The 21,395-nt window shown below is 40.9% G+C and overlaps 1 protein-coding gene across 5 annotated transcripts in view; it reads left to right on the forward strand.

Moving 5' to 3' along the window:
- LOC139163624 (aurora kinase B-B-like) overlaps positions 1–21,395 on the forward strand; it is a 90,754-nt gene that overhangs the window by 50,961 nt on the left and 18,398 nt on the right. For 2 of the 5 annotated variants that reach the window (XM_070744537.1, XM_070744538.1), the window contains exon 1: positions 16,918–17,015. The exons of 1 other annotated variant lie outside the window; for it this stretch is intronic. The gene's annotated coding sequence lies outside the window, so the exon portion shown is untranslated. Of the gene's footprint in view, positions 1–16,750; positions 17,046–21,395 lie in introns of those variants that run through there. 2 more of the 5 variants (XM_070744534.1, XM_070744536.1) reach the window with 2 other exon arrangements.

Here is a 21,395-nt window from a genome sequence, read left to right on the forward strand (position 1 = left end):
AAAATACAGAGAGTCCTCGAGATATGACAGGTCACTTAATAACAGTTCATAGTTATGACATATTTATTTATTTATTTATTTATTTATTTATTTATTTATTTATTTATTTATTAAATTTATTTATTAAATTTGTATGCCGCCCCTCTCCGTAGAGTCGGGACGGCTCACAACAGTAATAGAAAAACAATGTACAATACAAATCTAATAATTAAAACTAAAACCCCATAATTTAAGAAAACATACACACAACATACCATACATACAGTATAGGCCTGAGGAAGTTATCTCAGTTCCCCCATGCCTGACGGCAGAGGTGGGTTTTAAGGAGCTTATGAAAGGCCAGGAGAGTGGGGACAGTTCTACTCTCCGGAGGGAGCTGGTTCCAGAGGGTCGGGGCCGCCACAGAGAAGGCTCTTCCCCTGGGCCCCGCCAAACGATGCCCCCACATTGTATACAGGTAATCCTCGATTTACAACAGTTTGTTTACAACAGATGCCCCCACATTGTATACAGGTAATCCTCGATTTACAACTGTTCAAATTTACAACGGCACTTGAAAAAGCAGACTTATGACCATTTTTCATGCAACCATTGCAACCACCCCAGGGTCACATGATTTTACATTTGGATGCTTAACAGGTGGTTCATGTTTGTGACGGTCCCAGTGTCCCGGGATCATGTGATTCCCTTTGGCAACTTTCTGACAAAGTCAATGGGGAAGCCAGATTCACTTTAACAACTGTGTCACTAAGTTAACAAATGGCAGCGGTTCACTTAAATGTTGGAAAGGCAAGTCGTAAAATGGGACAAAACTCACTTAACAAATTTCTCACTTGGCAACATAAATTTTGTGCTCCAGTGTCGTATGTCGAGGCCGGACTGCAACTCTGTTTCAAAGTTAGAACTGCTGCAGAATGCCCATGGTCATTTGCCCTTACGGCCCCCATGCCATCCTGCCCAGGACCAGCACTACTTGGGCCCAAACCCCATAGCTCTTGGAAGCAGTGGTCATTTTCCATGGGAAATGATAGTGCCTTTCAGAACATTCTGGCTCCAATGATCAGCTGGCCATCAGGAGATTACAAACCTATCTCTAACGAAATAATATAGTCCCTTTTTTAACTACTCATTAATTTTAAAGCTATTATTATTATTATTATTATTATTATTATTATTATTATTATTATTATTATTATTTATTAGATTTGTATGCCGCCCCTCTCCGTAGACTCGGGGCGGCTCACAGCATACAATAAAACAATTCATAACAAATCTAATAAATTTAAAAAAACATTTAAAAGCCCGATTATTAAACCAGACATACACACAGACATACCATACATAAATTGTATAGGTCCAGGGGAGGGGGGGTAATGCCTCAATTCCCCCATGCCTGACGGCAGAGGTGAGTTTTAAGGAGTTTCCGGAAGGCTATGAGGGTGGGAGCAGTTCTAATCTCCGGGGGGAGCTGGTTCCAGAGAGTCGGGGCCGCCACAGAGAAGGCTCTTCCCCTGGGACCTGGCAGATGACATTGTTTAGTCGACGGGATCCGGGGAAGGCCAACTCTGTGGGACCTAATCGGTCGCTGGGATTTGTGCAGCAGAAGGCGGTCCCGGAGATATTCTGGTTCGATGCCATGAAGGGTATCAATTTATCAAGCCCCATCCCATAGTTTCATAGCGAAGCATGGGTATCAGCTGGCGTTTCAATATTTACAATATTTTTTCCTTCCTTATACCCGTGCCGGTGGATTGCGTTGTTCTTTTTCACTTGAGATTTCTCCAGATGCCTTGGGACCCCAAATGAAATTCTGGTGTGTCTAGAAAACGCAAAGTTGAAAAAGACTGGGCTGTTTTATTGAATTATTGCAAAAACCCACTACCCAGCAGGAAGCTTTTCTATACTGAATGAAGTCAAATAGAAACATAGAAACATAGAAGACTGACGGCAGAAAAAGACCTCATGGTCCATCTAGTCTGCCCTTATACTATTTTCTGTATTTTATCTTAGGATGGATAGTACAGTAAGACCTCACCTACCGCTGGTGTTACGTGCCAGACCCGGCCGCGATAGGTGACATCCGCGATGGGGAATTTATTGACTGATAGTAATTATTTAAGTATTTATATTGTAATTGTTTGGTAAGTTTTCATTGTTTTAAGTGTTTATGAACCCTTCCCACACAGTATTTATTTTAGATACAGTATTTAAATACAGTATTTACAATTTTAGATATATTTTTTTGGAAAAACCTGCCGATCGAGTTCCGCGGGCTGTTTAAATCTGCCAATCGACTTCTTCAGAAACCCGCAAACCAGCGAAGATCGGCGAATGATTTTTCTCATTAATATTTCTTGAAAACCCGCGATGAAGTGAAGCCGCAGTAGGTGAAGCGCGATATAGCGAGGGACTACTGTATGTTTATCCAAGGCATGTTTAAATTCAATTACTGTGGATTTATCTACCACGTCTGCTGGAAGTTTGTTCCAAGGATCTACTACTCTTTCAGTAAAATAATATTTTCTCATGTTGCTTTTGATCTTTCACCCAACTAACTTCAGATTGTGTCCCCTTGTTCTTGTGTTCACTTTCCTATTAAAAACACTTCCCTCCTGGACCTTATTTAACATATTTAAATGTTTCAATCATGTCCCCCCTTTTCCTTCTGTCCTCCAGACTATACAGATTGATTTCATGAAGTCTTTCCTGATATGAATGAATATGAACCATGAAGAGATTTCAGTCATACAATTCAGGGTGCTGTATTTTGGGGAGATGGGAATAGACATTGTGCATTGAAATGAATGGTGCGGTGCTATGAACTGTCAAGGCTGTTTTTATAAAAAATACTCGAGGTGCCCTAGATTGTCTATCTGTGGCAAAGGTTTCCTTGGTTGAATAGCACATAACAGCTTGAATTTTAATTTGCCTTCTGTGAGTGGAACAAACATTAAGAGAACATGAATTTTCTTTGTCTTTACAGCCTCCTACAAATCTGTCTATAGATATAGGGAGATACTGTACTTGGAAATATGCGAATAGGCTGCAGAGGAATAGAGTTGGCCTTCTCCGGGTCCGGTCGACTAAACAATGTTGTTTGATGGGCCCCAGGGGAAGAGCCTTCTCTGTGGCGGCCCCGGCCCTCTAGAACCAACTTCCCCCGGAGATTAGAATTGCCCCCACCCTCCCTGTCTTTCGTAAACTACTCAAGACTCATTTATACTGCCAGCCATGGGGGAGTTGAGATATTCCTTCCCCCTAGGCCATTACAAGATATGCATGGTATGTCTGTGTGTATGTTTGGTTTTATAATAAGGGTTTTTAGTTTTTTTATTATTGGATTGTCACATGCTGTTTTTATCATTGTTGTTAACCACCCCAGGTCTACGGAGAGGGGCGGCATACAAATCCAATAAATTATTATTATTATTATTATTATTATTATTATTATTATTATTAATAGAGTAATTGTCAGAAATCACACAAACCTATAGCAGTGCTCTTCAATTATTTTCTGTTATGCCCCTCTAGGAGGAAGTAAACATTTCACATGCCCCAACTCTCCACCGACACGTGTCTCACCACCCACCCCAACCGCCCTGCCATCCCCAAACTGTGCCCTACCGCAGGACACGCGTCCTACCTAATACCAGTACAGTGGTGCCTCTACCTACGAACGCTTCTACTTACGAACTTTTCTAGATAAGAACTGGGTGTTCAAGATTATTTTTGCCTCTTCTCAATAACCATTTTCCACTTACAAAACCAAGCCTCCGAAACTGGGAGAAACCAGGGAGAAACCTCAGTGGGGCCTCTCTAGGAATCTCCTGGGAAGAAACAGGGCTGGAAAAGGCAGGGAGAAGCCCCAGGTTCTTAAGTAGAAACGTTTGTAAGAAGAAGCAATTTTCCCCATAGGAATCATTGTAAAAGCAAATAATGCATGCGATTGGGGAAACCACAGCGAGGCTGGAGGCCCTGTTTCCTCCCAGGAAATTCCTAGAGACATACCACTCTACCTACAAACGCCTCTACTTACCAACTTTTCTAGATAAGAACCGTGTTTCAAGATTTTTTTGCCTCCCACTTAGAAACCCAATACTGTATATATATACACCTGGGGTCATTGATGTAATTGATGTATGCTGATTAGTTGATGTTTGTGGATTGGGGGTGATATCCTGAGAAGTTGGAGCATGCAGACTACTTAGCTGTTTTGTAATGTGTGTCTGGGGTGTAACAATTTTGGTTTGGCTGCGAGTTTGTGGTCTGGTCATGTGTTTATGGTGTTTGTCAGTTTGCTTTGTGTGCATGTCAGATGGGGCTGCAACAGTAGCCCCCTCTGAGGGAGGGAAGAGAGAGATATATGATTTCTATGAAAAATTGATCAGATTATTGCATGCTTAATTTTCTCGGTATTTTAGTTTATCATATTTGGACCGGGAGTCACTGCTCACAGTCACTCATGCCCTCATCACCTCAAGGCTCGACTACTGTAATGCTCTCTACATGGGGCTACCTTTGAAAAGTTTTCGGAAACTTCAGCTTGTGCAGAATGCAGCTGCGAGAACAGTCATGGGCTTCCCCAAATATGCCCATGTTACACCAATACTCCGCAGTCTGCATTGGTTGCCGATCAGTTTCCGGTCACAATTCAAAGTGTTGGTTATGACCTATAAAGCCCTTCATGGCACCGGACCAGATTACCTCAGGGACCGCCTTCTGCTGCACGAATCCCAGCGACCAGTTAGGTCCCACAGAGTGGGCCTTCTCCGGGTCCCGTCAACTAAACAATGTTGTCTGGTGAGACCCAGGGGAAGAGCCTTCTCTGTGGTGGCCCCGGCCCTCTGGAACCAACTCCCCCCAGAGATTAGAATTGCCCCCACCCTCCTCGCCTTTCGTAAGCTTCTTAAAACCCACCTTTGCCGTCAGGCATGGGGGAACTGAGATATTCTTTCCCCCTAGGCCTTTACAATTTACGCATGGTATGTTTGTGTGTATGTTTGGTTTTATAATAAGGGTTTTTTAGTTGTTTTAGTATTGGATTGTTATATGCTGTTTTTTTATCACTGTTGTTAGCTGCCCCTACTCTACGGAAAGGGGGCGGCATACAAATCCAATAGATAGGTAGGTAGGTAGGTAGGTAGGTAGATGATAGATAGATATAGATAGATAGATAGATAGATAGATAGATAGATAGATAGATAGATAGATAGATAGATAGATAGATAGATAGATAGATAGATAAGATATATATATATATAGAGAGAGAGAGAGAGAGAGAAATGAGAGATAGAAAGAAGACAGATAGATAAGATAGATAAGATAGATAGATAGATAGATAGATAGATAGATAGATAGATAGATAGATAGATAGATAAAATTCCGACTGAAGGGGGGGCAGCAAAAGATTTTCATACACATTAATGTAATGCAGCTCATTTCTATAACTGAGGAACAGCTTTATCAAAAGGGAGCTTTTGGTGGGTGAATCATGCAATGTGTACATTTCATTTCAGGCACAATGAGTCACTTTTTAATTGAAACGATGTGTCATCCCCAAACCGAGATAAAAAATTCACCAGTTAAGAAAGTTATTTGCCACCTACGTAAGACCTTCTGGTCTTCTGTGCGTAATATAAACACATGTGAATGCAACCTGTTTTCTCTTTTCGCGATGGAACATTCTAGAGCAAAAACAAGGAGGCTGACTGAAGGAATATTCCACTGAGGGGAGGGAGGTCAATTTGAATTTGACTTCAGCTCTAAAAGGAATGCCTCCCCCCCCCCCACCAAGAGACAAATGTTATGGTCTTCTTAAACGTTTGTAGGCACCATGAATAAGAATCAAAAATAACCCAAGGTACATTATACTCAAGACAATTTCCCAATAATGATAATTATAACACTATAATGTGTGTGTCCCATTAAATAATCTGGAGGTTATGTGAAGTAGATTTGGGTAAATTACTTCCCCTTCTACACACCTAGAATAACATGTGTAGTTCTAATTCATATGTTTGAAAAAATACCTCAAGAAACTGCACAAAAGAGAGAAGTTAGTAATCTAAATTATGATCTGGGAGCCTTGACATCTTTATGAAAAATGCCTAAAATATTTAAGATTCTTTATTATTATTTTATTATTATTTTTTAGATTTGTATGCCGCCCCTCTCCGAAGACTCGGGGCGGTTCACAACAGAAACCATTAAAAATCCAATATAAACCCTTAATATAAAAAACAACCATACATCTCATACAAACCATACATAAAATGGAAGCGGCCCAGGGGAATCAATTTCCCCATGCCTGACGACCAAGGTGGATTTTAAGGAGTTTACAAAAGGCAAGGAGGGTGGGGGCAATCCTGATCTCCAGGGGAAGTTGATTCCAGAGGGTCAGGGCCACCACAGAGAAGGCTCTTCCCCTGGGTCCTGCCAGATGACATTGTTTTGTCGACAGGACCCAGAGAAGGCCAACTCTATGGGACCTAACCGGTCGCTGGGATTCGTGCGGCAGAAGGCAGTCCCGGAGATATTCTGCTCCGATGCCATGAAGGGCTTTAGCTCATGAAAGGGGTGACTATGGGTCAATGTGACTGAAGTGTAAACAAGATCAATATTAGTGTGAAGAACATGGACATAGAATGTGGACATCACTCAATATCTATGACAAGATTGTCCAATGAAGCTGAAAGTACTTCTTCATATAATACATAATTAAACTGTGAAATGTATGACCAGAAGATATAATTATGATCTTCTGATTCTAGACGGCTTACAATAATAATAATAATAAAAACAACCTGAGCACCACTTGAACACCATTGGCATTGACAAAATCACCACCAGTCAATTGCAAAAGGCAGTTTTACTTGCAACAGCTTACATCCCAGTGACCGGTTAGGTCCCACAGAGTAGACCTTCTCCGGGTCCCGTCAACAAAACAATGTCGTTTGGCGGGGCCCAGGGGAAAAGCCTTCTCTGTGGCGGCCCCGGCCCTCTGGAACCAACTCCCCCCCCCCCAGAGATTAGAATTGCCCCCACCCTCCTCACCTTTCGTAAGCTCCTTAAAACCCACCTCTGCTGTCAGGCATGGGGGAATTGAGATATTCTTTCCCCCTAGGCCTTTACAATTTATGCATGGTATGTCTGTTTGCATGGATGTTTGGTTTTACAATAAGGGTTTTTTAGTTGTTTTAGTATTGGATTTACATGCTGTTTTTATTACTGTTGTTAGCCGCCCCGAGTCTACGGAGAGGGGCGGCATACAAATCCAATAAATAAATAAATAAATAAATAAATGAATACACCTTTAACACCTTCAAACATTCACAGCTACCTATGGCAGATCCTTGAAAAGGACTCGGTAGGTGGATAAAAATGCCACATTCTGACTGACATCTGACTGACTGCTGGCATGGGGGGGGTCGTGCATACATGTGCAGGGGGTGGGACATGTGCAGTGATGGGCTACCAAAAATTTTACTACCACACTGTGGGCGTGGCTTATGCAGGACACCCTGCATTTTCTTTCAACTTATTTCGGTGCAAATTGGGTGCTCTGGAGGGGAGCTCCATTTTCACTACCCCACTGCGTCCCCCCCACCAGACATGTGAGAGCGACAATGCATTATGGTATCGGCACTCACACATGAAGGAAAAAAGATTCACCGTCGCTGGTATATACTATATATAATGGAACAAGAATCATTGTGTACACGCATTAACATTTCACAATGCAATCTATTATGCTGGGAAGTTTTTACTCCAGTTCAACAGGCAAGGAAGGTAAGAAAACTCTGTTGGTTCCCTGCTGGATTGACACCCTATTTAAACCCCCTGCCTTTTGTACATTTATTTATTTTTTATTGATTGATTTTGTCCAATACACCATGAAGGTTACAGAGGATATACTCATAGTAAAATATATCATAGAAATATATACTGCTGCTGGAAGTTACTCCCTGTAACCTACTAAAGAGCTGAAGTCACTCCACCAGTCTCCTGTCTCTTGAGTATCGGAACTCAACATTGGCGAAGACGGTCGGGTGCTGAAGAGTTTTAAAAACCAAGGCAAAGGAATCCAGTCTGGCCAGAAGGAAGTGGGGAATGCAAGACGCCAAATTCAAAAGCGGAACAAAGAGAAAGAGTGCAACAGAAGCTACAATGTTCATACATCCACCAACACCTTTCAAACAAGCTGGAGTAACCTGGGAAAATTACATTTCATTTTATTTATTTATTTTGTCCAATACACAATGAGGGTTTTAGTGGGTATATATCAATATACACATAGTAAAATACATGATGAAGGTTATAGAGGAGATACTCATAGTAAAATATATCTAAGAAATAATAAAAGAAGGTATAGTAATAGAACATATCAATGAAAGAATAGAAGAAGAGATATAGCAATAGAAGAAAGGTATAGGAGATATAGGAGAGCAATAGGACAGGGAATGGAAGGCACTCTAGTGCACTTGTACTCGCCCCTTACTGACCTCTTAAGAATCTGGATAGGTCAACTGTAGATAATCTAACGGTAAAGTGTTGGGGTATGGGGATGACACTATGGAGTCCGGTAATGAGTTCCACTATTCGACAACTCGGTTACTGAAGTCATATTTTTTACAGTCAAGTTTGGAGCGGTTAATATTAAGTTTAAATCTGTTGTGTGCTCTTGTGTTGTTGTGGTTGAAGCTGAAGTAGTCGCCGACAGGCAGGATGTTGCAGCATATGATCTTGTGGGCAATACTTAGATCTTGTTTAAGGAATCTTAGTTCTAAACTTTCTAGGCCCAGGATTGAAAGTCTGGTCTCCTAGGGTATTCTATTTCGAGTGGAGGAGTGAAGGGCTCTTCTGGTGAAGTATCTTTGGACATTTTCAAGGGTGTTAATGTCTGAGATGCGATATGGGTTCCAAACAGATGAGCTGTATTCCAGGATGGGTCTGGCAAAAGTTTTGTAAGCTCTGGTAAGTAGTGTGAGATTGCCAGAACAGAAGCGACATAGGATTAGGTTTACAACTCTTGAAGCCTTCTTGGCTATATTGTTGCAGTGGGCTTTGGCACTTAAATCTTTAGTTATTAGTATACCAAGGTCTTTAACCGAGTGGGGATTATCTGTGATAATTTGATTATTCAGTTCGTATTTGGAGTTCAGATTCTTCTTCCCAATGTGTAGGACAGAGCATTTGCTAGTTGGGATTTGGAGTTGCCATGTGTTAGAAACAGCGTCAAGGTCTTTTTGGAGAGTAGTTGTGTTATCGGTGGTGTTGAAGAGTTTTACATCGTCAGCGAAGAGGACACAGTTGCTTGTGATGTAATCGCGAATTACATCAATAACTTCCAGGACTTCCCAGACAATCGAAAAAGAGCAATGTTCTTAAGTCACTGTGGTCCAAAGGTTGCGGTAGCCTTATCTAAACCTGAGACCACCAACACGGTTGCCGGGATGGTTCTAAAGGAACCCCTGCAGAAGCATTTCGACCCAGTTCCTTGAAAGGTGGTCAGCCGCTACAAATTCAGTGAGAGAGTGCAGCAGGAAGGAGAGAGCATATATGATTATGAGACAGCCTTAAGGCGAGCAGCAACCCACTGCCAATTTAATGCTTTCCTGGGAGATTTTTATTTATTTATTTATTTTGTCCAATACACAATAATATACAATGAAGCTTATAGAGATATAGTAGAGAAGATATAGGAGATACAGTGATGCCTTGTCTTACAAACTTAATTGGTTCCGGGACAAGGTTCTTAAGGTGAAAAGTTTGTAAGACGAAACAATGTTTTCCATAGGAATCAATGGAAAAGTGATTAATGTGTGCAAGCACAAAATTCACCCCTTTTGCCAGCCGAAGCGCCCATTTTTGCGCTGCTGGGATTCCCCTGAGGCTCCCGTCCATGGGAAACCCCACCTCCGGACTGGACTTCCGTTGCCAGCGAAGCACCTGTTTTTGTGCTGCTGGGATTCCCTGCAGCATCACAAAAACACGGAAGTCCGGAGGTGGGATTTCCCATAGAGGGAAGCCTCAGGGGAATCCCAGCAGCACAAAAATGGGTGCTTCACTGGCAATGGAGGTCTGGAGGCAGGGTATCCCACGGTGGTGGGTTTGTAAGGTGAAAATAGTTTGTAAGAACAGGCAAAAAAATGTTAAACCCCGGGTTTGTATCTTGAAAAGTTTGTATGACGAGGCGTTTGTAAGACGAGGTATCACTGTATAGGAGAGACTTTAGGACAGGGGACAGAAGGCACTCTAGTGCGCTTACGTACGACCCTTACTGACCTCTTAGGAAACTGGAGAGTGTTGTACATACTCCTGACCAGTTGGAGGATGACGAAGATATTGAGGACTCGGATTCAGATAGTGTTTATGAATTAGTGGGGGCCCCGGGGTTACAGGTAGTAGAACAAGTGGGAGGCCAGCCACAGGATGGGGCTATGAGTTCAGGATCTAGCGAGGGAGAATCAGACGCTCACTGGGTTAACCCTAAATTCAGAAGGGCCCAAAAACGTAGAGAACAGAGGTCTGGAAGAAGATATTAAGGAGAGGAATGGGTTAAATACTGTAGTGATGTATTTGGCACGTCAGGGGGTCAGTGGAGAAGAAGGGTGGAGTTTCAACGTTGCCGAAGGGAAAATGGATGTGTTTTTGCCACGCTAAAGTAAGCAAAAGTATTCTGTGGGAAAATAAATCTTGTTAAGTGGAGCAGGAGAAGGAATGTGAGGAATGCAGCTAAGAGAGATAAGGGACTGAGTGCCTGTATGGAAATGTCTGAATTACAGGAGAGCAGAGAAATAAATGGAGTTTCTTTATTCATGCAATGATGCATTTAATAAGAGTTATTTGTAATTGCTAAATTTCTACCAGAAACCCAAAGAGACAGGTCTAAGGGTAAAGTGTTGAGGGTTAAGGGATGATACTACAGAGTCCGGTAGATACGTTACTAGGTCGATTTGTTCGAGGCATTCGAGACATAAGCTTACAAAAGAAGTTGCTATCGAGGGCCGACTTGACTTTGAAAACTGTGTTAGATGAAGGCAGGGCTGTCTGTCATCTGTCTCTTCAATATCGGAACTCAACACAATCATTTTAATTAAAATAATATTTAATATAGAATCCCCACCATCGTCCCTTTTTCAAACTTTTCAAGAAGCTTCAACCACTTGTGGTATAACTAGCCATTCAGGTCTTTCGATGCCCTTAAAAGTTGTACGCTCTTGCCTTAAACCATGTTTCACCGTGCACAGCGGCTGTTCCCACAACACACTGAGCAAAAGCTAAAAAGCTACATGAACATGAGAGGTGAACCAGTCAGAGATGGCTTACCAAAGTAGATACCAAACCCACTACCACCACCACCACACCGCACAGGGCTAATTGGAAAAAGCCCGCACCAACTTGCAGCCTCTGGATTGTCCATGACTACTTCTGATTTAAACAATAACAATAGAGTTGGAAGGGACCTTATTTATTTATTTTATTTATTTATTTATTTATTTATTTTATTTTGTCCAATACACAATACACATTGAAGAGAATAGACAAGTAGTAATATATATATATAAAGAAAAGGATAGAAGAAGAGATATAAAAATAGGGGAGAAGATATATGAAAGGAAGAAAAGATATATGAGATAAAGGAGAGACAATTGGACAGGGGACGGAAGGCACACTGGTGCACTTATGTACGCCCCTTACTGACCTCTTCGGAACCTGGAGAGGTCAATCGTGGATAGTCTAAGGGAAAAATGTTGGGGGTTAGGGGTTGACACTACAGAGTCCAGTAATGAATTCCACGCTTCGACAACTCGATTGCTAAAGTCATATTTTTTGCAGTCAAGTTTGGAGCGGTTAATATTAAGTTTGAATCTGTTATGTGCTCTTGTGTTGTTGCAGTTGAAGTTGAAGTAGTCATTGACAGGCAGGACGTTGCAGCATATGATCTTGTGGGCAATACTTAGATCGTGTTTTAGGCATCGTAGTTCTAAGCTTTCTAGACCTAGGATTGTTAGTCTACTTTCGTAGAGTATTCTATTTCGAGTGGAGGAGTGAAGGGCTCTTCTGGTGAAGTATCTTTGGACATTTTCAAGGTCTTCTAGTCCAACCCCCTGCCTAGGCAGGAAACCCAACACTACTTCAGACAAATGGTTATCCAACATCTTCTTTAAAACTTCCAGTATTGGAGCGTTCACAACTTCTGGAGGCAAGCCCTTCTACAGATTAATGTTCTAACTGTCAGGAAATTTCTCCTTAGTTCTAAGTTGTTCTTTCCTTGTTCAGCTTCCACCCATTGCTTCTTGTTCTATCCTCAGGTGCTTTGGAGAATAGATTGATTCCCTCTTCTTTGTGGCAACCCCCGAGATACTGGAAGACTGCTATCATGTCTCCCCTGGTCCTTCTTTTCATTAAACTAGCCATGCCCGGTTCCTGCAACCGTTCTTCATATAGAAACATAGAAGACTGACGGCAGAAAAAGACCTCATGGTCCATCTAGTTTGCCCTTATACTATTTCCTGTGTTTTATCTTAGGATGGCTATATGTTTATCCCTGGCATGTTTAAATTCAGTTACTATGGATTTACCAACCACGTCTGCTGGAAGTTTGTTCCAAGGATCTATTACTCTTTCAGTGAAATAATATTTCCTCACGTTGCTTTTGATCTTTCCCCCAACTAACTTCAGATTGTGTCCCCTTGTTCTTGTGTTCACTTTCCTACTAAAAACACTTCCCTCCTGAACCTTATTTAACCCTTTAACATATTTAAATGTTTCGATCATGTCCCCCTTTTCCTTCTGTCCTCCAGACTATACAGATTGAGTTCATTAAGTCTTTCCTGATACGTTTTATGCTTAAGACCTTCCACCATTCTTGTAGCCCGTCTTTGGACCCGTTCAATTTCACAATCTCCCTCTTCCTGCTTGTTATACCTCTAGCTATGCAGCCAAGCATCCTACTTGCTTTTCCTATCGCCCGACCACACTGCTCACCCATTTTGAGACTGTCAGAAATCCCTACCCCTAAATCCTTCTCTTCTGAAGTTTTTGCTAACACAGAACTGCCAATGCAATACTCAGATTGAGGATTCCTTTTCCCCAAGTGCATTATTTTACATTTGGAAACATTAAACTGAAGTTTCCATTGCTTTGACCATTTATCTAGTAAAGCTAAATCATTTACCATATTACAGACCCCTCCAGGAATATCAACCCTATTGCACACTTTAGAGTCATCGGCAAATAGGCAAACCTTCCCTACCAAGCCTAGCCTCCAGTCCCTTAACCATCTTTGTCGCTTTTTTTAGAGTTTCAACATCCTTTTTGCATCGTGGGGACCAAAACTGAATGCAGTACTCCCAAGTGTGGCCTTACCAAGGCCTTCCTTTAGCTTAAAGGAAGAACAGATATAAATGGGAACAGCGAGGAAAATTATTTAGCCCAGTGTTCTGCAAAAGTGTGAAAGATATTTCTTCTTATTTACAATTTGAAAAGCATCCCTTTAAATCAGGACCTGCAATGGAGGCTTCTTAGAAAGTAAGAGGAATTCCTTCCGGAGTGGGCCAAACTTTGTCTTCAAAAGAAGAGACCAGCCTCCATCTGGGTGTCATCTGTGTGCATAATTTGGACATCAAAACTATTTTCACCACAGATGTTTCTTCAGACATCTGGTGACTACATCTGCTAAAGAAAACGCTGCATCTTGAAAGGATTGTCTTGGTCAAACAAGGCTAATTTATTACTTTGATTTGAATTCCTTGCAACAGGAAAAAAACCCACTTGTTCAAGAATGCAGATTTTAAAACCGACAGTTGTAGTTGGCATTATTTTAAAACATTCTAAAGAAAAAAGAAAACAGACTAGGCACAAAGCTGTATTTTTCCAAAGAAGAGGGATAGGGGTTTTTTTTCAAAGCAAATTCATCTCAATATTTTATAACTACATGTACTTCTGAATCATCATAAGGTTTGATGATTTTCAGTGATCATCTGCCCAACATTCCTCCTATACAGACACTCTGTCATAAATTGCAGATTGACATGATGATTTTGCTTCTATATAGCATCATGCTATGCCCAAAAAAATGTTTAAAAAATATTTAAAACATGTCCATACAAGCCACTAAGATATTTTGGATAGTTAGTGATGAAAATCACAGCACGATCTAATGCTACATTTTCTAGATAACCATTTAATGTATGCCTAAAGTCTCTAGAAAATGAGGCATGTTTTAATTTCTATTTCATCCAGCATCTATTCTATTCCAATTTGAAATCATGCTTCATCTGAATTCAGAGTCAAGAATCTAAATGCAAGTATGCTTCTTCTTTACTTTGGTTGAGAGGTAAAATAAGAAGAAAAGGAATACAGTAGTCCCTCACCTATCGCTGGTGTTACGTTCCAGACCTGGCCGCGATAGGTGAAATCCGCGATGGGGAATTTATCGACTGATAGTACTTATTTAAGTATTTATATTGTAATTATTTGGTAAGTTTTCATTGTTTTAAGTGTTTATAAACCCTTCCCACACAGTATTTATTTTAGATACAGTATTTAAATACAGTATTTACAATTTTAGATTTTTTTTATTTTTTTTAAAAACCTGCCGATCGAATTCGGCGGGCTGTTTAAATCTGCCGATCGACTTCCTCAGAAACCCACGATGAAGTGAAGCCGCAGTAGGTGAAGCGCGGTATAGCGAGGGACTACTGTATCTTTTCTCTCTATGTTTTCTTTAGAATATGCAATCTGACAATGCATATATATTCTGGCAACCACTTCTAATAGGAATCTAACACTTCAGATCTGACAATTCTGTTCTTTCGGTTCAGTTATAGAAACATAGAAACATAGAAGTCTGACGGCAGAAAAAGACCTCATGGTCCATCTAGTCTGCCCTTATACTATTTTCTGTATTTTATCTTAGGATGGATAAATGTTTATCCCAGGCATGATTAAATTCAGTTACTGTGGATTTATCTACCACGTCTGCTGGAAGTTTGTTCCAAGGATCTACTACTCTTTCAGTAAAATAATATTTTCTCATGTTGCTTTTGATCTTTCCCCCAACTAACTTCAGATTGTGTCCCCTTGTTCTTGTGTTCACTTTCCTATTAAAAACACTTCCCCCCTGGACCTTATTTAACCCTTTAACACATTTAAATGTTTCGATCACGTCCCCCCTTTTCCTTCTGTCCTCCAGACTATACAGATTGAGTTCATTAAGTCTTTCCTGATACGTTTTATGCTTAAGACCTTCCACCCTTCTTGTAGCCCTTCTTTGGACCCGTTCAATTTTGTCAATATCTTTTTGTAGGTGAGGTCTCCAGAACTGAACACAGTATTCCAGTTCTGGAGACCTCACCTACAAAAAGATATCAGCTACTGAAAGCCCCAGCAATTTCTAGATGGAGATTTCTTGTAGACAGTTATCTATGGAGATTCTCAATCATTCAAGTCAAGAAGTAACGGGACTTTCTGGTTTTCCTTTGAAGATGTTTCGCTTAAATAAAACAGGTCCATGGTTCAAAAACATGGTTGGTTGGATGAGGGAGGGAGGGAACGAGGGAAGGAGAGAGAGAGACAGATGTCAAAAGTTTTTTGTGGCTCCTGGTGTTTTTAACAACTGATTCTCCGTTCTAATGACCTGCTGGGTAGGTGTGGCTAGGGAGTCATGTGACTGTGAGGGAGGGAGTGTTGTCAAGTTGACCACGCCCACCCAGGTTTTGTGGCTCCCAGTGTTTTCATTTCGGTAGGAAATGGGTCCAAATGGCTTTTTGAGTGTTTAAGATTGCAGATCCCTGAGAGGGGGAGGGAGGGAGAGACAGAAAGAGAGAGATAGGAAGGAAGGAAGGAAGATAAAGGAAAGATAAAGGAAAATAGGAAGGAGAAGAGAGAGGAGAGAAGAGAAGAGAAAAAAGTTTCTGGTGAAGGGTTCAGGGGAGGAGGAGGAGGAACACCTGACTTTTCCTATCTAAATCCAAGCCTATCCAAAGATTACTCAAAACATATAAATTCTCTGAATTACGTTTTTAAAAAAGCATTTAGCCAAGAAAATTGGGAGGCTGTCAAAAATTATCCCCAAAGGGGTTTTTTTTAAAAAAAGAAAAAAGAAAAAGTAAAATATGAATCTCTTTCCTTTTCGGTGTCAGGCTGACAAATGATTTGCTCTAGCATAGAAAAATGCTTCCTATGTATAATTTTTTTCAAGTTTGGCTGCGGCTGGAGCTATTTTGCATAGCTATCTGTTCTGCTGCTGCGAAACTTCAGCTCTTTATGGGTTATAGTGAGCAAACATCAGCCCCTGCCTGCTTGTGGCAGGGTTTAAATAGGGAGCCCCTTTGGGAAGGAGCCAATCAGAATTTCCCTGCTCTACTTCCTTGTCGGACTGGAGTGAAAACTTTACAGCTTCTCAGAACATAACAGGGTGGGTTTTTTTAAAGGTGTGCAAGACAACCGCAGACTCATCCAGGCAGCAAAACTCATGTTGAATTTCGAGCCATAATTTGATTTTCAGAGGCCCTAAAATGGTGCGTTGAGCATAATGACAAAACACTGTTTTGTAACTAACTTTTATAACTTCTGTTTTATAACTAACTTTTATAGCCTCTGTTTTATAACCATCCTGGCCAGCAAAGTTACAAAACAAATTGGCTAACGCCTGAACATAGTTTCTATGAACCCTAAATAATAAGGGCAAAGTCGCAAATTATCACTGCAACAGCATTTCACCACCGCTAAGAGGAAGTTGCTTATGAGGAATAGACAGTGCGGCTCCGCCCTCTAGTGGCTACTACTCTGTGCGGCCAGCAAAAGTGATGTACTGTAATGCAAAGGAGGACCAAATCCATCTACCTTTAAGGGAAGAAATGTGGGCAGGTATCTAAAATAGAACAGACAGTTACTCTGGCCAATCAAAAGTTGCCTTTGCGTATTGTTCTTGATCTGGGAGAATAAAAGAAAGATACCATTTGTGGTAAAAATTTGTCAGTCATCATTTGGTGTCTTGGAAGTTTCAGGTAATTCTGCAAGCTGGGTTATTCTATTAGGTAATATGTTTTAACAAGATATATATGGGCTAGGTGTGCATTGAAATTAAGCCATAATGTGGTTTGTTTAATTTGGAATTAGCATTGTGTTAACTCAGCCATTGGGATATAACGTAGTATGTTATGTGAATCTACTAATTATGGTTAACTTATTGTGGCTTAGTGTAGTGTGTAAATTACTGGTAGGCTTTTTTAAAAGATTAATAAGATTAAAGTAATGCACAAGAATTATTAAGCAAATGGAATACTATTCAGAGCTATAGGTGTTCATATTTTATTCAAGCTTATTGTTAGGTATGTATTTGTATCCTGCCTGTATTATCTTTACAAATAACTCAAGGCAGCAAACATAGTCAACACATCTTTCCCTTTCTATTTTCCCCACAACAACTCTGTGGGGTGAATTGGGCTGAGAAAACAGGACTGGCCCAAAGTTACCGAGCTGGCTTTCATAGCCAAGGTGGGACTTGAATGAATAGAATATAATAGAATTCTTTATTTGCCAAGGGTGATTGGACACACAAGGAATTTGTCTTTGGTGCATATGCTCTCAGTGTACATAAAAAATATACACAGAGTGGGCCTTCTCCGGGTCCCGTCAACAAAACAATGTCGTTTGGCAGGCCCCAGGGGAAAAGCCTTCTCTGTGGCGGCCCCTGCCCTCTGGAACCAACTCCCCCCAGAGATTAGAATTGCCCCCACCCTCCTTGCCTTTCGTAAGCTCCTTAAAACCCATCTGCCGTCAGATATTCTTTCCCCCTAGGCCTTTACAATTTATGCATGTTATGTTTGTAGGGATGTTTGGTTTTTACAATAAGGGTTTTTAATTGTTTTTAGTATTGGATTTATATGATTTTTTTTTTATTACTGTTGTTAGCCGCCCCGAGTCTACGGAGAAGGGCAGCATACAAATCCAATAAATAAATAAATAAATTTGTCAAGAATCATGAGGTACAACACTTAATGTATGTCATAGGGGTCAAATAAGCAATGAGGAAACAGCCAACATTAATAAAAAATCTTAAGGATACAAGCAACAAGTTACTGTCATACAGTTATAAGTGGGAGTAAAGAGTCAGACTTAGTAAATAGTTTGACCATGTTGAGGGAACTTGCAGGAACTAGGTCTGTCTAGTTTAATGGCTACTACAAAGAAGAGGGAGTCAAACAATTCTCCAGAGCACCTGGGGGTAGAACAAGAAGCAATGGGTGGAAACTAATCAAGGAGTGAACCAATCTAGAACTAAGGAGACATTTCCTGAAAGTTAGAACAATTGTGAATGCTTCAATATTGGAAGTTTTTAAGCAGATGTTGGATAACCATTTGTCTGAAGCAATGTAGGGTTTCCTGCCTAAGCAGGGGGTTGGACTACTAGAAGACCTCCAAGGTCCCTTCCAACTCTGTTATTCTATTCTGTTCTCTGTTATTCTGTTCACCGTCTCCTGCTTGGTGCCTTAACTACCAGACCGAACTGGCTCTAAAAAGCATGCTATCTTATGAAACTTAACATTCATATATTAGATAGTATTTGCTGTGTTTTGTTTGAATACAGTAGTCCCTCACCTATCGCTGGTGTTACGTTCCAGACCTGGCCGCGATAGGTGAAATCCGCGATGGGGAATTTATCGACTGATAGTACTTATTTAAGTATTTATATTGTAATTGTTTGGTAAGTTTTCATTGTTTTAAGTGTTTATAAACCCTTCCCACATTATTTTAGATACAGTATTTAAATACAGTATTTACAATTTTAGATATTTTTTTTATTTAAAAAACCTGCCGATCGAGTTTGGCAGCCTGTTTAAATCTGCCGATCGACTTCCTCAGAAACCCGCGATGAAGTGAAGCCGCAGTAGGTGAAGCGCGGTATAGCGAGGGACTACAGTGGTACCTCGAGATACGAGTTTAATTCGTTCCGGACCTGGGCTCTTAAGTCGAGCAGCTCTTATCTCGAACGACTTTTCCCCATAGGAATTAATGTAAATAATTTTAATTGGTTCCAGCCCTCAAAAAACTCACAAAGTTAGTCTAAATTATGCAGAAAGACATGTTTTTAATGAAGAAATGTACATGTACATATAAATGAATAATGAAGTTTCTTTCACTTAACTTGTAAACTTTCTTAAACTTTTAAATTTACATATGTTCAACTTCTCTGCCACCCAATCCTGTAGGACAGAGGTCCCCAACCCTTTTTGCACCAGGGACCGGCTTTAAGCGATCAAGAGAGGAATGGGTGAATGAATGGACGGAGGGTGGGAAGGAAGGAAGGAAAGAGGGAAGGGACAGGAACAGAGGAAGGAAGCAAGGAAACTTATGAAAGGGGAGAGTAAGAGAGGAATGAGTGAAGGGAGGGAGGGAGGGAAGAAGGTGGGAAGGAGAAAGAAAAGAAGAAATAGAGGAAGGGAAGGTAAAAGAGAGAAAGAAAAAGAGCAAGAAAGAAAGCAAGAAAGAAAGCAAGAAAGAAAGAAAGAAAGAAAGAAAGAAAGAAAGAAAGAAAGAAAGAAAGAAAGGGGGAAGGGACAGGAACAGAGGAAGGAAGCAAGGAAACTTATGAAAGGGGAGAGTAAGAGAGGAATGAGTGGAGGGAGGGAGGGAGGGAAGAAGGTGGGAAGGAGAAAGAAAAGAAGAAATAGAGGAAGGGAAGGTAAAAGAGAGAAAGAAAAAGAGCAAGAAAGAAAGCTGCAAGCACCCCCCCGAGCCCCCCAGGCCGGCTGCAACCTTTTAAAACACGCGCGCCGCTTCGCAGCTGTCTCCTGAAGCCGAACGCGGAAGTTAGCGTTTGGCTTCAGGAGACAGCTCCTTGGCGCTTGTATCTCGAATTTGGGCTTGTAAGTAGAACAAAAATATCTCTCCCCTCCCAGCTCTTATCTCGAGTTGCTCTTAAGTAGAGCAGCTCTTATGTCGGGGTTCCACTGTACTGTAATTCTAAATGACTTTTTATAGTAGGTCAGAGAAGCCCTGGTTATTTTGGGAATATCGCCCCGTGTGTTCAGAAATAGAATAGCAGGGTAATGAATGTGCTTGTACCCTAATTGCTTTACAGCTGGCATCACACGTGCTAAGTGATAAACTGCTTTGTTCGGTGTGAGTTAACATAATGGGTAAACTAGTGTCGGAAGAATAATCTGAGGTTTCAGCCGGAGCTGTGCCAGAACAAATATAAATGAGATCCAGACATCTATGAGAAAAGAATGTTTATTCCTAAAAGCAAAATAATTTGTCTTTAGGGGCAGGCTGCAGACAAGTGGAGTACAGCAGCCGAATTTTATACGGTGGAGCTTATCCAGGGTGAAATATCCATGTGCTTATTCTGGAGTGATATTTGGTATGGGTGTGGGTGTGTTCTTGTGAACATGCAGTTTATTTTTTATTTATTTATTTATTGTTAGAATTGGAAGGGACCATGCTGGTCATCAAGTCCAACCCCCTGCCTAAGCAGGAACATGCTGGTTTTTTATCATTGTTGTTAGCCGCCCCAAGTCTGCAGAGAGGGGCGGCATACAAATCCAATAAATAATAATAATAATAATAATAATAACCCTATAGCATCCCACCCAGAGTTCCCTCTAAGCTGAGCAGTGAGCAATCGCTCACTTAAAAATCATCATCAACTCAGAGTTTTCCAAACCTGCCCAGAAGCCGAGAGGGAAAGAGTGAGAGGGAAGGAGAGAGAGAGGAAGAGAGGAAGAGAGAGAAACAGATAGAAAAAAGAGAGGAAGGAAAAGAGAAAGAAAAAGAATGGGAGTAAGGAAGAGAGAAAGAAAATCAAAATCTAGTTTGAAACTAGCTCAACTATTTAAGTGGCATTTTGATATTGATAGAGTTGCCCTATTATGAGCTCACTGTTATAGACACACAGTACAGTATTTTATTTTGAAATTCTCTAGGCAAAACAGGGTGGGTTTTTTATTTGTTTGTTTGTTTGTTTGTTTGTTTGTTTGTTTGTTTGTTTGTTTACTTACTTACTTACTTACTTACTTACTTACTTACTTACTTACTTACTTACTTACTTATTTACTTATTTATTATTTCTGTGCCGCCCAGTCCCGAAGGGACTGCCGTTCAGACATTATACTTTTCCGCCCCCCCCCCAAAAAAAAATTAGAGGGAACACTGATCCCAGCCAAATGGCAGTCCAATTTCCTCTTAAAAATGTCCAGAGTATTGGAGTTCACAACATCCGCTGGTAGGTTGTTCCACTGGTTGATCGTTCTGACCATCAGGAAGTTCTCCCTTATTTCCAGGTTGAATCTCTCCTTGGTCAGCTTCCAGCTGTTGTTCCTCATCCGGTCCTCCAGTGCCCTGGAGAATAAAGTGATCCCCTCCTCTCTGTGGCAACCCCTCGT

The sequence above is a fragment of the Erythrolamprus reginae genome, chromosome 3, assembly GCF_031021105.1.
Source record: "Erythrolamprus reginae isolate rEryReg1 chromosome 3, rEryReg1.hap1, whole genome shotgun sequence".
Classification (NCBI taxonomy): Eukaryota; Metazoa; Chordata; class Lepidosauria; order Squamata; family Dipsadidae; genus Erythrolamprus; species Erythrolamprus reginae.